The sequence below is a fragment of the Carcharodon carcharias genome (assembly GCF_017639515.1).
Source record: "Carcharodon carcharias isolate sCarCar2 chromosome 27 unlocalized genomic scaffold, sCarCar2.pri SUPER_27_unloc_1, whole genome shotgun sequence".
Classification (NCBI taxonomy): domain Eukaryota; kingdom Metazoa; phylum Chordata; class Chondrichthyes; order Lamniformes; family Lamnidae; genus Carcharodon; species Carcharodon carcharias.
The window spans coordinates 4,237,979-4,251,323 of NW_024470624.1; the positions used below are offsets into that span (position 1 = coordinate 4,237,979).

The 13,345-nt window shown below is 46.3% G+C and overlaps 1 pseudogene; it reads left to right on the forward strand.

The window, feature by feature from the left end:
- The first annotated feature begins 947 nt into the window (after nucleotides 1–947).
- Nucleotides 948–3,739, forward strand: LOC121273772 (annotated as a pseudogene).
- The last annotated feature ends 9,606 nt before the right edge of the window (nucleotides 3,740–13,345 follow it).

Consider the following 13,345-nt stretch of genomic DNA (forward strand, 5'->3'; position numbering starts at 1 on the left):
ATCTGAACTCGCTGGTGTCTCTGCAAGTGGGATGAATTACTGAATCCATTTCCACATATAGAACAAGTGAATGGCCTTTCCCCAGTGTGAACTCGCTGGTGTGTCTGCAGGTGGGATAACTGAGTGAATCCCTTCATACACTCAGAGCAGGTGAACGGCCTCTCTGCAGTGTGAACTCGCTGGTGTGTCAGCAGGTTGGATGACTGAGTGAATCCCTTCCCACAAAGGGAGCAGGTGAACGGCCTCTCCCCAGTGTGAACTTGCTGGTGTGACTGCAGGTGGAATAATTGAATGAATCCCTTCCCACTTACAGAGCAGATGAACGGCCTCTCCCCGGTGTGAATGCGCCGATGAATTTCCAGCTTCAATGGGGTTTTGAATCCCTTCCCACAGTCCCCACATTTCCACGGTTTCTCCATGGTGCGCGTGTCCTTGTGTCTCTCCAGGTCTGACGGTCAGTTGAAGCCTTGTCCTCACATGGAACATGTATAAATTCTCAAAACAAAAACAGAATTACCTGGAAAAACTCAGCAGGTCTGGCAGCATCGGTGGAGAAGAAAAGAGTTGACGTTTCGAGTCCTCATGTATAAAGTCTCTCCTCACTGTGAATCGTGATGTTTTTTCAGGCTGTGTAACTGGTTGAAGCTTTCCACACTCAGTGCACTGGAAACACTCTCACTCGGGTGTGTGGGTCTCGGGCCTTTTCCAGTCCCCCTGACGTTTGGAAACTTTTGAATCAGACAGAACACAGAAACATGTCACCTTCCACATTCCGGCAGCCGGTTGCCTGGAAACCTTGGCTCCAGGTTGGGGAGGGGGCACAATGCGCGGGGGCGGGACTCCTGTGTCCGCGCGCCTGGCCTGCAGACTGGAACCCGGGGACATCACCGCGGAGCAGAGTGATTCCTATTGGCTGATTCAAGCAGGGTTCCATTGTGGACGTCACAATGCTGTGAGGGACGTTCCCAGCACCCAGTGTCCCATTGGGAGCAATACCACTGGTTACAGAGAGAAAATACTGCGGATTGGACAACAGCTCAGCGCGGCTGCCGGTCAAAGTCTACCCCACTTGGGCCCTGGTTCCGCTTCCTCATTGTCTTCGTGCGGTGGATTGACCAACGGGAAAGACTGGACTACCGGAAGGACTTTTCTGCTCCAGCCAATCAGCGCTTCTCCCATTGTCTGAATGCGGAAGTTTGGCAATGAGCTTGTTCACTTGCTGATCCTCTCTCTGAATGAGGGTTGAGCTTCACACAGACTAAAACTTCCTCCTGTGTCCAGCACCTGTGAGTAAAACACTTTATCTTTTCTCCTCCTTTCCATTTCTTTTCTCATTCTGGGGGGAAATTGTTGACTTGCAGGAACTGAAGGGAAAGGAAGTGAATCCAGGGAGGGTGCAGACTCTGGAAAGGTTGGCCCAGGTCTCTCTCTCTCTCTTAAAGACATTGGCATCCTTTGCTCCCTAAGCTTGACACATTTATTTGTCTGGCTAAAAGGATGGTCTCTTTCCTAATGTTCATAATGAAAGAGGTGGTTTCCACAGGAGATGGCTGACATTGAAGGGGACAGTAAATTAACATAGGACAGAGATATGTCTGGTGTTATTATATTGTACATATTAGATATATTATTTATGGTTCTGTAATAAAGTATATTTTTTATTACAATACTGTAGCGTTGCTATATATTTCCAATCACAGAGTCATTACAGCACAGAAGGAGCCTATTCGGCAACTCGAGTCCATGCCCGACTCTCTGTAGAGCAATCCATTCAGTCCCATTCCCCCCATATACCCCCTTACCCTGCAAGTTTATTTCCTTCAAGTTCCCATCCCATTTCATGTTGAAATCACTGATCATTTTTGCTTGCACCATTTTCATGTGCAGCGAATCGAATTCATGACACTGCCTAAGTAAAGTTCTTTCTCACATCCTCCTTGTATTTTGAATCAAGTAATACCGGACTGTAGATTACGCACATATTAAGACCGATAATTTATAACTAAAAATAAACATTAATGTGGCTGTCAGCATGAAGATTTTCAGGTCTCTGTTTCCTGGACAGGAAGTGGTGAGCATGGACCTGTCGACCAGCATGAAATGGTGCCTTCAGGAGAATTAGAAGGGCATATATTAAGTACAGCAGAGCGAGAATGGAGGGACAATGTGTGGGACGGAGATTTACAGATTTTGGGGAACAAGAGAGGAAAGAATGTTCCATAGAAACTAGAATTGTCTGTTCTGAGTTTCTATCCTGTGTTGACAGTGATGGCTTTTGTAAATTTCTTTTACAGGATATTAGAAGAGCAGGACTTACAGACAGAAATCTCAAACCAAACATCGCCTCATGATCTGACAAAGTCACTCAATTCTTTGGACCTGAATATCATAAGCTTTAAACATGGGAGAAATGTTTGTAAGTTCTATCCACTTCAGAAGATTTTAAGCATTAGTGTGACTGATCGTCGAACCTGGAGAGACACAAGGACACCCACACCATGGAGAAACGGTGGAAATGTGGGGACTGTGGGAAGGGATTCCGCTTTCCGTCTGAGCTGAAGATTCATCGATACACACATACTGGAGAGAAGCCATTCACCTGCTCTGAGTGTGGGAAGGGATTTGCTCTGTCATCCCACCTGCTGAGACACCAGCAAGTTCACACTGGGGAGAGGCCATTCACCTGCTCTGAATGTGGGAAGGGATTCACTCACTCATGGGATTTGCAGACACACCAGCGGGTTCATTCTGGGGAAAGGCCATTCACCTGCTCTGCGTGTGGTAAGGATTCACTCAGTCAGCCCACCTGCTGAGACACAAGCGACTTCACACCGGGAAGAGGCCGTTCACCTGCTCTGAGTGTGGGAAGGGACTCAGTCGGCTAGGCAGCCTGCAGACACACCAGCGGGTTCACACTGGGGAGAGGCCATTCACCTGCTCTGTGTGTGGGAAGGGATTCACTCAGTCATCCCATCTAGTAGCACACCAGGTAGTTCACACCGAGGAGAGGCCATTCAGCTGCTCTGAGTGTGGGAAGGGATTCACTCAGTCTGCGCATCTAGTGACACACCAGGTAGTTCACACCAGGGAGAGGCCATTCACCTGCACTGAATGTGGTAGGGGATTCACTCAGCATGTGCACCTAGTGGCACACCAGGTAGTTCACACCAGGGAGAGGCCATTCACCTGCTCCGAGTGTGGGAAGGGATTCGCTCTGTCATCCCACCTAGTGGCACACCAGGCAGTTCACACCAGGGAGAGGCCATTCATCTGCTCTGTGTGTGGGAAAGGATTCACTCAGTTATCCCACCTGCTGACACACCAACAAGTTCACATTGGAAAAGATCATTCACCCGCTCTCGATGTTGCAAGAATTCACTCGGTCATCCCATCTGCAAACACACCAGCGAGTTCACACTGGAGAGAGGCCCTTCATTTTCTCCGTGTGTGGGAGGGTATTCGCTCTTTCATCCTACCTGCTGACACATCAACAGATTCACACCGGGGAGAGGCTGTTCACCAGCTCTGAGTGTGAAAAGGGATTCACTCGGTTTACCAGCCTGCTCGGGCTATGGGTGTTAATTGTGTCAATTGAGGTAAAATATATACAGGTGGAGGGCACTTATTGGATGGTTACTTGAGCACATAAAGAGAGGCAACTACTGCCTCACAGCGGGGTGCAGTCAGGAGGCTTATACCTGTAATGTTTCACTCTGTGAATAAATCCATCCAAAGTAAAGACTGGCTCCAGTTTCTTGCTTCACCATCAGGCTGTCAGGATTATAACATGGTAACAGAGAATACTTGTCTAATAGTGGAGGGTGGAAACTAAAGGAAAATAACATTTCAGACAGAAGCTGACAATTCGAGTAGCTTTTGTGAGAAATGGCAGAAAACAAGTGGAAATTGTCGGGGAATTGCTCTGAAGAAGGGCCATACGGACTCAAAATGTTAACTCTGTTTCTCTCTCCACAGATGCTGCTAGACTTGCTGAGTTTTTCCAGCCGTTTCTGTTTTTGTGTCAGATTTCCAGCATCTGCAGTAATTTGCTTTTATATTATGGAAATTGTCAGGGTCTGATTACCCGCCGATGTTCTCGGAGTCTGAGCCACACGACCAGTGGAAGAATGAAGTGGAGATGTAGACACGGGTTATGTCCCTACCAAGGAGGAAACAAGGTCTGGTGTTGGCATTGTCACTTCCCAACAAAAGTAAAATCAGAAGCAAAGTATTTAGTGAGCTGGATGCCCATCAGTTAAATACTGATGAAGGTTTGGATCTTCTATTCGGGTTCATTGATGAGATTTATGAGAAAGATGATCTATTGGATCCCTATGAAGCATAGCTGGACTTTGACAGATTTCGAATGAGGGTGAAAGCATCTTTAGCAGATCTGGATATCACAACAAAAGACAGGATTGGAACAGCACTAATAGGTGAATGAACCCCAGGAATGGCCAGAGAACAATTAACAGGTGTTTCAGGTCTGACTCAAAATATCATTATGTGATGAACTGCCCAAAGTGGAAAATCAGGGTCTTCAAAGTGACACATGATACAGAGAATTCTGAGGCTGAAGATGATGATGATAATCACTCTGAAGGAATTGTACTAGTCACAAGGAGCTTTGATCCAGTGATGAGTGTGTTAGACAGTGGCTGCACTTCGACAGTATGTGGATCAGATTGGTGAAAATGTTATCCAGATTCACCTCAGTGAGGATCGACACAGGGTTAAGGAGTATGAAAGTTCTACTTGTTTAGGTTTGGTGATGTGAACACTTTCAAGTCACTAAAAAGAGTTGTTATTTCATGCAAAATAGCTGGAGTCAGCCACTTTATCAGGACTGGTGTAGACTCTAGTGAGATACCTTTACTGTTCAGTAAACCTTCCATGAAAAAGGCACCAATGCAACTGGACATGGAGCAAGATAAGGCAATTGATTTTGGAAAGTCAGTGGATCTGCAGTTGACTCAGTCAGGACATTATTGTGTCCCCTTAACAATACTTGATGTTTCTAATCAGAGTGTTTGAGAAGGATTAATGGCATCAGGAGATAAGAATCAGAGAAAAAACACAAATTGTCTTTCAGCTACACACAGACAATTTGCTCATCCTTCTTGTCAAAGATTTAAAATCCAGCTTCATGTCCTGGACAGAGAGACCTGAAATTCTTTATGCAGGCTGTATATCTCCACACACACACACACATATATATATATACATGTACGTATAACTGGACTCAAAATTAGTGATATACAGTACTGTATTTCTCAAAGATACAGTGGGAGGGGGATGTGAGGAAGAACTTTATTTAGGCACAGAGTGGTCATGATCTGTAACTCACTGCCAACAAGGGTGGTGGAAAGGGAAATGTGATTTCAAAATGAAATTGGATAGGCACTTGAAGGAAATCAACTTGCAGGGTTATGGGGATACAGAGGGGCAATGGGATTGACTAATTGCTCCACAGGAAGTCAGTGCACACTCCGGTCGCCGAACAGACTCCTTCTGTGCCGTAATGATGCTATGACTTTACGGAAGCCAACTTGCTGCACACCAGCCCACCCCGCAGCCAGAACACACTGCGGGCGGGTTCAGTGAGGCAGGGTGAGATTTCCAGGACTTCTGCCCCTCGCTGGGGAGGGAGTCCCACCTTCAGGAACCACTAGCCAATTGGATTGGCAGCAGTTCCAGCATTCCAAGCCATGCCATGAGGGCATTATGGCACTTCCAGGACTGCAACTGGTTCCAAGAAGGTGCAATGAATCCTGGAGCAAGATATGTCCGGGGTATTAGGCCGGGTGGGTTTGGGCAGCTTTGGGAGTGGGGCGGGGGGAGGTGGTGGTTTTTGGTGAACAGGTAGGAAGGAAGGTGGATGCTATCTTAACAGGGGGCTCCATGGAGAGCTGGCATGGACTCAATGAGATGAATGGCCTCCTCTCTCCTAAGGTCACAATGGTCAAAATAAAATAATTTCAGCTGCACCAGTCTCTCCAGCTAACTGAAGTCCTTCAACACTGGTGCCATTCTCGTGAATCTGCCCTGCACCCTCTCTAAGAACTTCACATCTTTCCTAAAGTGTGGGGCCCAGATATAGGGTTCCATTCTGGAGGGATATAATTGAAAAACAGGGAGGTTATATTCAACTTGTTTTGAACCATGGTTAGACTACACTGGGAGTACTGTCAACATTTCTGATCTCCATTTAGAAAAAGGAAATAGAGGCACTGGAGAAGGGGCAACAAAGATTCATAAGAATAATCCCTGAACTGAGAGTATTTAACCCTCAGGAAAGGCTGGGGCTGCTTTTCTCTAGAAAAGAGAAGACTGAAGGGTAACCTGATGGAAGTCTTTAAGATGATGAAGGGGTTCAATAATCCAGTAGGGATTTCATGACAAACTTCTTTACCCAGCGAGTGGTGAGAATGTGGAACTCGCTACCAAGAGTGGTTGAGGTGAATAGCATGAATACATTTAAGGGGAATCTCGATACATACATGAGGGAGAAAGGAAGGGAAGGATATGCTGATGGGGGGGAAGATGAAGAGGGGTGGGTGGAGGCTCCTGTGGAGCATAAATACTGACAGACCAATTGAGACACATGGCTTGGCCCTGTGCTGTAGACACAGTGGAAGAAGACAAATGTATTTATTTTAGATCTACCTTTTGTGGTCGGAAAAACACTATTTACTGTCCAGGATAAAATAAATGTACTTCATCAGCTTTTGTGAATTATTTCAGAGGAAATCTGCTCTGCGACATGCAAAGAGCAGGTTGGATGGATCACTGATTGTTTCCACAAACCGAACAGGTGAACAGCTTCTTCACAGTGTGATCTCACTGGTCTAAAAGCAGGTGCGAGTGAAGCTGAGTGAATCCATTCCCACTCACAGTTCAGGTGAATGGCGTTGTCCCTGGTGTGAATGCATTGATGAGTTTCCGGTGCAGATGTGAGGGGGCAGCGTGGGGTGCAGAGGGGAGATGGAATTCTGTTGCACGGTCCCCACACTTCCACAGTTTATCCCTGGTGCGGGTGCCCTTGTGTGTCTTCAAGTTCAACAATCTTCTCAAGCCTCATATACATGGTCTCTTCCTGCTGGAAATGGTCTTTTCAGGCTGTGTAACTGGTTTAAAGCTCTTTCCACAGTCACTGCAGTGGAACACTCTCACATGGTTGTGTTTGTCTCGATGCTCTTTCAGTCACAATGATGTTTGAAGTATTTTCGAACAGACAAACATTTCTCCTCCCATATTCAATCGCTGATGACCATCAGACCCTGGTGAATCAAATGGCTCTGTCAAATCGTTACCTGATGCTTGGTTTGATTTTCCCATCTGCAAATCCTCCCTCTCCATTGCACTTTAAAAGGTGTTTACAAAAGCCATCATAGTAAATACACAATAGAAATTTGAAACTGATATTCTAGTTGATAAAAAAATCCTTTTCCCTCTTAAACTTGAAATCTCTGTCCCCCACATACTCGATTCTCCCTATTGGTTGTAACCCCAATTGATCGTACTATCCTCCTCCTGCATTTCCTCAGTTCTCCTCCCCTGAGGGTACTGACTCCCGGGTTCAGTTTCACACTCACCTATTGCCCTCCTCAATCTGTCACCCAGGTGTCTAAATCTTTACACCTGAAGTTAGCAAATTGTTTTGCTAAGGGGGCGTCACAATTAAATCTAGTGACTATCCCCATGTACTTTGTGTCAGGGCGGGGTCACTGCACCCCCCACCCCCACTTTCCATCCCAGTCCAGGACTTTGGAGTCTGGCTCCAGATGAGTAGCAGAAGCCGAAACTCCCACAATCTCCCGCTCTATCTGCCGCGCGGGCGGGCGGCCCGGGACTGCGCATGTCCAAGGGAGAGGCGGGGAACCAGAACAAGACCCGCACTCTGATTGGTTGGATGAGCAGCGCTCTTCCTGTCCTGCAGATTTTCCTACTGGCTACTGTGGCAAGCCAATCGTGTCCCTCATTGTCAGCATACGGGGGACTGACCAATGGGAAGAATTGGAGGACCGGAAGGCCTCTGGTCCTCCAGCCATTCAGAGCGCGGGCTTTGTGTGAATGAAGATTGAGCTTAACACAGACTAAAACTTCCTCCTGTGTCCAACATCTGTGAGTAAAACACTTTCTTTCCCCCCCTTTTAACTTTCCTGTCATTACGACACAGAAAGAGTCCACTCAGAAACTCAAGTCTGACTCTCTGTAGAGCAATCCAGTTAGTCTCATTCCCCCTCTTCATCCCCATTCCCCTGCAAGTTTATTTGTTTATTTCCTTCAAGTTTATTTCCTTTATGTGACGAGACACTTGTGTTTTAAAATCATTGATCAGCTCCACTTCCACCATCCTCATAGGTAGCGAGTTCCAGTTGATGACCACTCGCTGCCTAAATAAAGTTCTTCTTCACATCCTTGGTATATCTCTAATCAAGTAATACAGTACTGTATATAGCACACATTATTCATCTACCAAATATGTATAAAGTGCTGTGCATGGATCTGTCGATTGGCATGATTTGACACCCTCAGTAGAATTGGGAGGGTATATATTAGGTACAGCAGAGTGAGAATGAAGGGAATAGGTGTGGGATGGAAATTTACAGCTTTTGGGGAACGAAAGGGGAAAGAATGTTCCATAGAAACTGGAATGGTCTGTTCTGAATTTCTATCCTGTACTGACAGTGATTACTTTTGTAAACTCCTGTTACAGGATGTCAGGAGAGGATTTGAAAACAGAACCATCAAACCAAACGACACATCACGCTCTGACAGAGTCACTCAATTCATTGGGACATGATATCATTGGCCTTTGAATCTAGAAGGAGAAATGTTTGTTTGTTCTGTCTGCTTGAAGAGATTTTAAACATCGGTATGACCATAAAAGCACGGAGACAGAGACCACACCTGAGTGAGAGTGTTCCAGTGCACTGACTGTGGAAAGAGCTTTTAACCATTTACACATCCTGAATAAATATTGCACCATTCATAGCGGGGAAGGACTGTATATGTGGTTTGTGTATAAACAAGGCTTCAACTGATGGTAGAACCTGGAGAGTTACAAGGACACCCGCATCATGGAGAAACCATGGAAATGTGGGGAGTGTGGGAAGGGGTTCGTGCCCCCTGTGAACTGGAAACTCATCGACGCATTCACAGTGGGGAGAGACCATTCACCTGCTCTGTATGTGGGAAGGGGTTCAATGGTTCATCCCAGCTGCTGGCACATCAGCGGGTTCACACGGGGGAGAGGCCATTCACCTGCTCGAATGTGGGAACGGATTCACTCAGTCATGCAATCTGCTGACCCATCAGCGAGTTCACACTGGGGAGAGGCCCCTACACCTGCTCTGCGTGTGGGTAAGGGATTCAGCTGATTTCCACAGTCAGGGCACTGGAACACTCTCACTCGGTGCTTTTCCAGTCACACTGATTTTTAAAATCGATGAAATAGGTTCCCAGGAATCACATGACTCTGTCAGATCTTGACATGACGTTTGGCTTGAGATTTTTGTCTGAACATCCTCCCCCTCTAATGTCCTGTAAAAGGAATTAACAAAAGCCATTTGTGTCAGTGCAGGATAGAAATTCAAAACAGACAATCCTAGTTTCTGTGAACATTCTTTCCTCCATCATTCCCCAAAAGCTGTAAATCTCCATCCCACACACTCTCCCTCCATTCTCATTCTGCTAATTGACAGAGATATGCTTACTGCTTCTACACATAGATTTAGTGGACTCAAAATACCAGTCTGTATTACTTGAGTACAGATACCTCAGGGTGTGAGGATGAACTTTATTTAGACAGTGATTGTTCATGACCTGGACCTCACTGCCTATTACGGTGCTGGAAATGGAGACAATCCATGATTTCAAAATGAAATTGGATGGGCATTTGGAGGAAATCAACTTACAGGCAAATGGGGAGACGGGGGAATCGAACTGACTGGATGGTAGAGTTGGCATGGACTCCTTCTGTGCTCTAATGACTCTCTGACTGTTCATATATAAGGCAGCTACAGTAATATATTACAAGACTAGAAATGAGAATACATGAAGTTTTAATGACCATAAATAATACATCAACTCTGTACCCTGTAACCACAGCAGACATATCTCTGTCCTATGTTAATTTACTGTCCCCTTAAATGTCAGCCATTTCCTGGGGAAACCACCCCTTTAATTGTGAACATTTGGAAAGAGACCATCCTTTTAGCCAGACAAATAAATGTGTCAAACTGAGGGAGCAAAGGGTGTCAATGTCTTTAAGAGAGAGAGAGTGAGAGACCTGGGCCAACCTTTCCAGACTCTGCACCCTCCCTGGATTCACTTCCTTTCCCTTCAGTTCCTGCATGTGAACAATTCCCCCCCAGAATGAGAAAAGAAATGGAAAGGGGGAGAAAAGAAAGTGTTTTACTCACAGATGTTGGACACAGGAGGAAGTTTTAGTCTGAAGCTCAATCTGCATTCACACAAAGCCCGCGCTCTGATTGGCTAGAGGATCAGAATCCTTCCGGTGCTCCAATCTTCTCCATTGGTCAACCCCTCAGCATGACGGGAAGTGGGCGTGGGCTCTCCTCCGCACATGCGCAGCCGACCCTCTTCCTCTGCGCAGTCCCGGGCCGCCCGCCAGCGCGGCGGAAAGAGCGGTTTCCCCAGCGTGGGGGATTGTGGGAGCTGCGGCCGCCATTACTCATCCGGAACCCAGTCTCCAAACTCCTGGGACTGGGATGGAAATGAGGATGGTATTCGGGGTGGGGATGGCGCAGTGACCCCAATCCTGGCACAAAGTGCATGTGGGTAGTCACTGGATTTGATTGTGACGCCCCCTTAGCAAAACAGTTTGTTAAGTTTAGGTGTAAAGATAGGACTCTGAAATAACAAACAATAGAGTCCAATTCGCAAACCCACTTTTAATCCTTAAATTAGCATTACTACATCTCAAATGAGGCTTTTTGACATTGGACCATTGATCATTGTTACTCGGCTAATTTTATTGGATTTAACCATTTCCATACATTGCTCCACAGAGCAGAACAATTGGACCATGGCTGCGTCCAGAGAGATCTACAGGAAGACTGTTGCCTGTAATCGGCCATGCAAGGCTTTGTTCAATGTTTAAATGTACAGTGGAGTGGAGACATTGTTATATCGGTCGCTCAGAGCTGAACAGAAACCCATCTCTTTAAATACAGATACAGAGAAGAGGCTGAAATGAAATCTGTCCCTTTTAACCTGCACAAAAGCAAGACGCTCAGATTCACAGGCTGCAGAAGGAGTCCATTCGGCCCATCAGACCCCTGCCTTCTTTTTGAAAGGACTTGTTGATCCATCCAACTGCTCTGCTTGCAAATTCTTCCCTTTCAAGTATTCATGCTTTGGAAAGATACTATTGAATCTGCTTTCAGACAGATCTGAACAAGTTAGCGTGTCAAAAAATTAAATTTCCTCTCCTCCTCTGGCTCCTTTGCCAATTATCTGAGAGGGACTCACTTTCTGTTAAAGGGCCTGCCAACCTCTCTCACCCACTTTCCCTGAAATATAGAAACCTAATCATGGAAAGTCCAGAAAAATCAAATATTTTTACTGATAAATGTTTATTAATGAAACAGAACATGATTAAAAAATGTGAAAGACAACCAGAGTAAAAAGATGTGCACAATGTTCTGGACACAAATGGTTTCTCTTTAATTCATCTGTCCCCAGTTCGCTGCCCTCTTTGTGGAACACCTCCGCTCAGTCCATAAGCATGACCCTGACCTTCCAGTTGCTGCCATTATAATTCACCATCTTGCTCTCATGCTCACATTTCTGTCCTTGGCCTGCTGCAATGTTCCCGAAAAGCCCAACACAAGCTGGATAACATCCTCCAATGAGGCACTTTACAGCCTTCTGGACTCAACATTGAGTTCAACAACTTCAGGCTGTCAAACCTATCCTCCATTTTGATTCCTTTTTTTTTTGCCAAGTGCCAGTCTGCATCTTGTTTTCATGATTTTTACTTTCAGACAGAGCTGTCCTTTATTCTGCCATTAATAGTTACACTGGGCCTATGCTTTGTTACTTTACTACAACCATTACCCTTCCCTTTGCCTTTTGTTCCATTACATTTTTGTTATTTAATCTCGCCCGCCCGCTAACCAATCCCTGATTTTGTATTTTGTTCCACTGGACCCTCCCCCTTTCTCAACAGCCAGTCCAGCAGAAAGAAAGCCCCCAACCCTCCCACTTCACCAAGTGTAAGAATGGTTCAGTCCTGGATGTGGTTAACAGCAGCTATAGCAGCAGAATCCAACCCCTGTAATCACTTGTGAACTCGCTGGTGTGTTAACAGGGTGGATGAATCATTGAATGCATTCCCACACTCAGAGCATGTGAATGGTCACTTCCCGATCTGAACTCGCTGGTGTCTCTGCAAGTGGGATGAATTACTGAATCCATTTCCACATATAGAACAAGTGAATGGCCTTTCCCCAGTGTGAACTCGCTGGTGTGTCTGCAGGTGGGATAACTGAGTGAATCCCTTCATACACTCAGAGCAGGTGAACGGCCTCTCTGCAGTGTGAACTCGCTGGTGTGTCAGCAGGTTGGATGACTGAGTGAATCCCTTCCCACAAAGGGAGCAGGTGAACGGCCTCTCCCCAGTGTGAACTTGCTGGTGTGACTGCAGGTGGAATAATTGAATGAATCCCTTCCCACTTACAGAGCAGATGAACGGCCTCTCCCCGGTGTGAATGCGCCGATGAATTTCCAGCTTCAATGGGGTTTTGAATCCCTTCCCACAGTCCCCACATTTCCACGGTTTCTCCATGGTGCGCGTGTCCTTGTGTCTCTCCAGGTCTGACGGTCAGTTGAAGCCTTGTCCTCACATGGAACATGTATAAATTCTCAAAACAAAAACAGAATTACCTGGAAAAACTCAGCAGGTCTGGCAGCATCGGTGGAGAAGAAAAGAGTTGACGTTTCGAGTCCTCATGTATAAAGTCTCTCCTCACTGTGAATCGTGATGTTTTTTCAGGCTGTGTAACTGGTTGAAGCTTTCCACACTCAGTGCACTGGAAACACTCTCACTCGGGTGTGTGGGTCTCGGGCCTTTTCCAGTCCCCCTGACGTTTGGAAACTTTTGAATCAGACAGAACACAGAAACATGTCACCTTCCACATTCCGGCAGCCGGTTGCCTGGAAACCTTGGCTCCAGGTTGGGGAGGGGGCACAATGCGCGGGGGCGGGACTCCTGTGTCCGCGCGCCTGGCCTGCAGACTGGAACCCGGGGACATCACCGCGGAGCAGAGTGATTCCTATTGGCTGATTCAAGCAGGGTTCCATTGTGGACGTCACA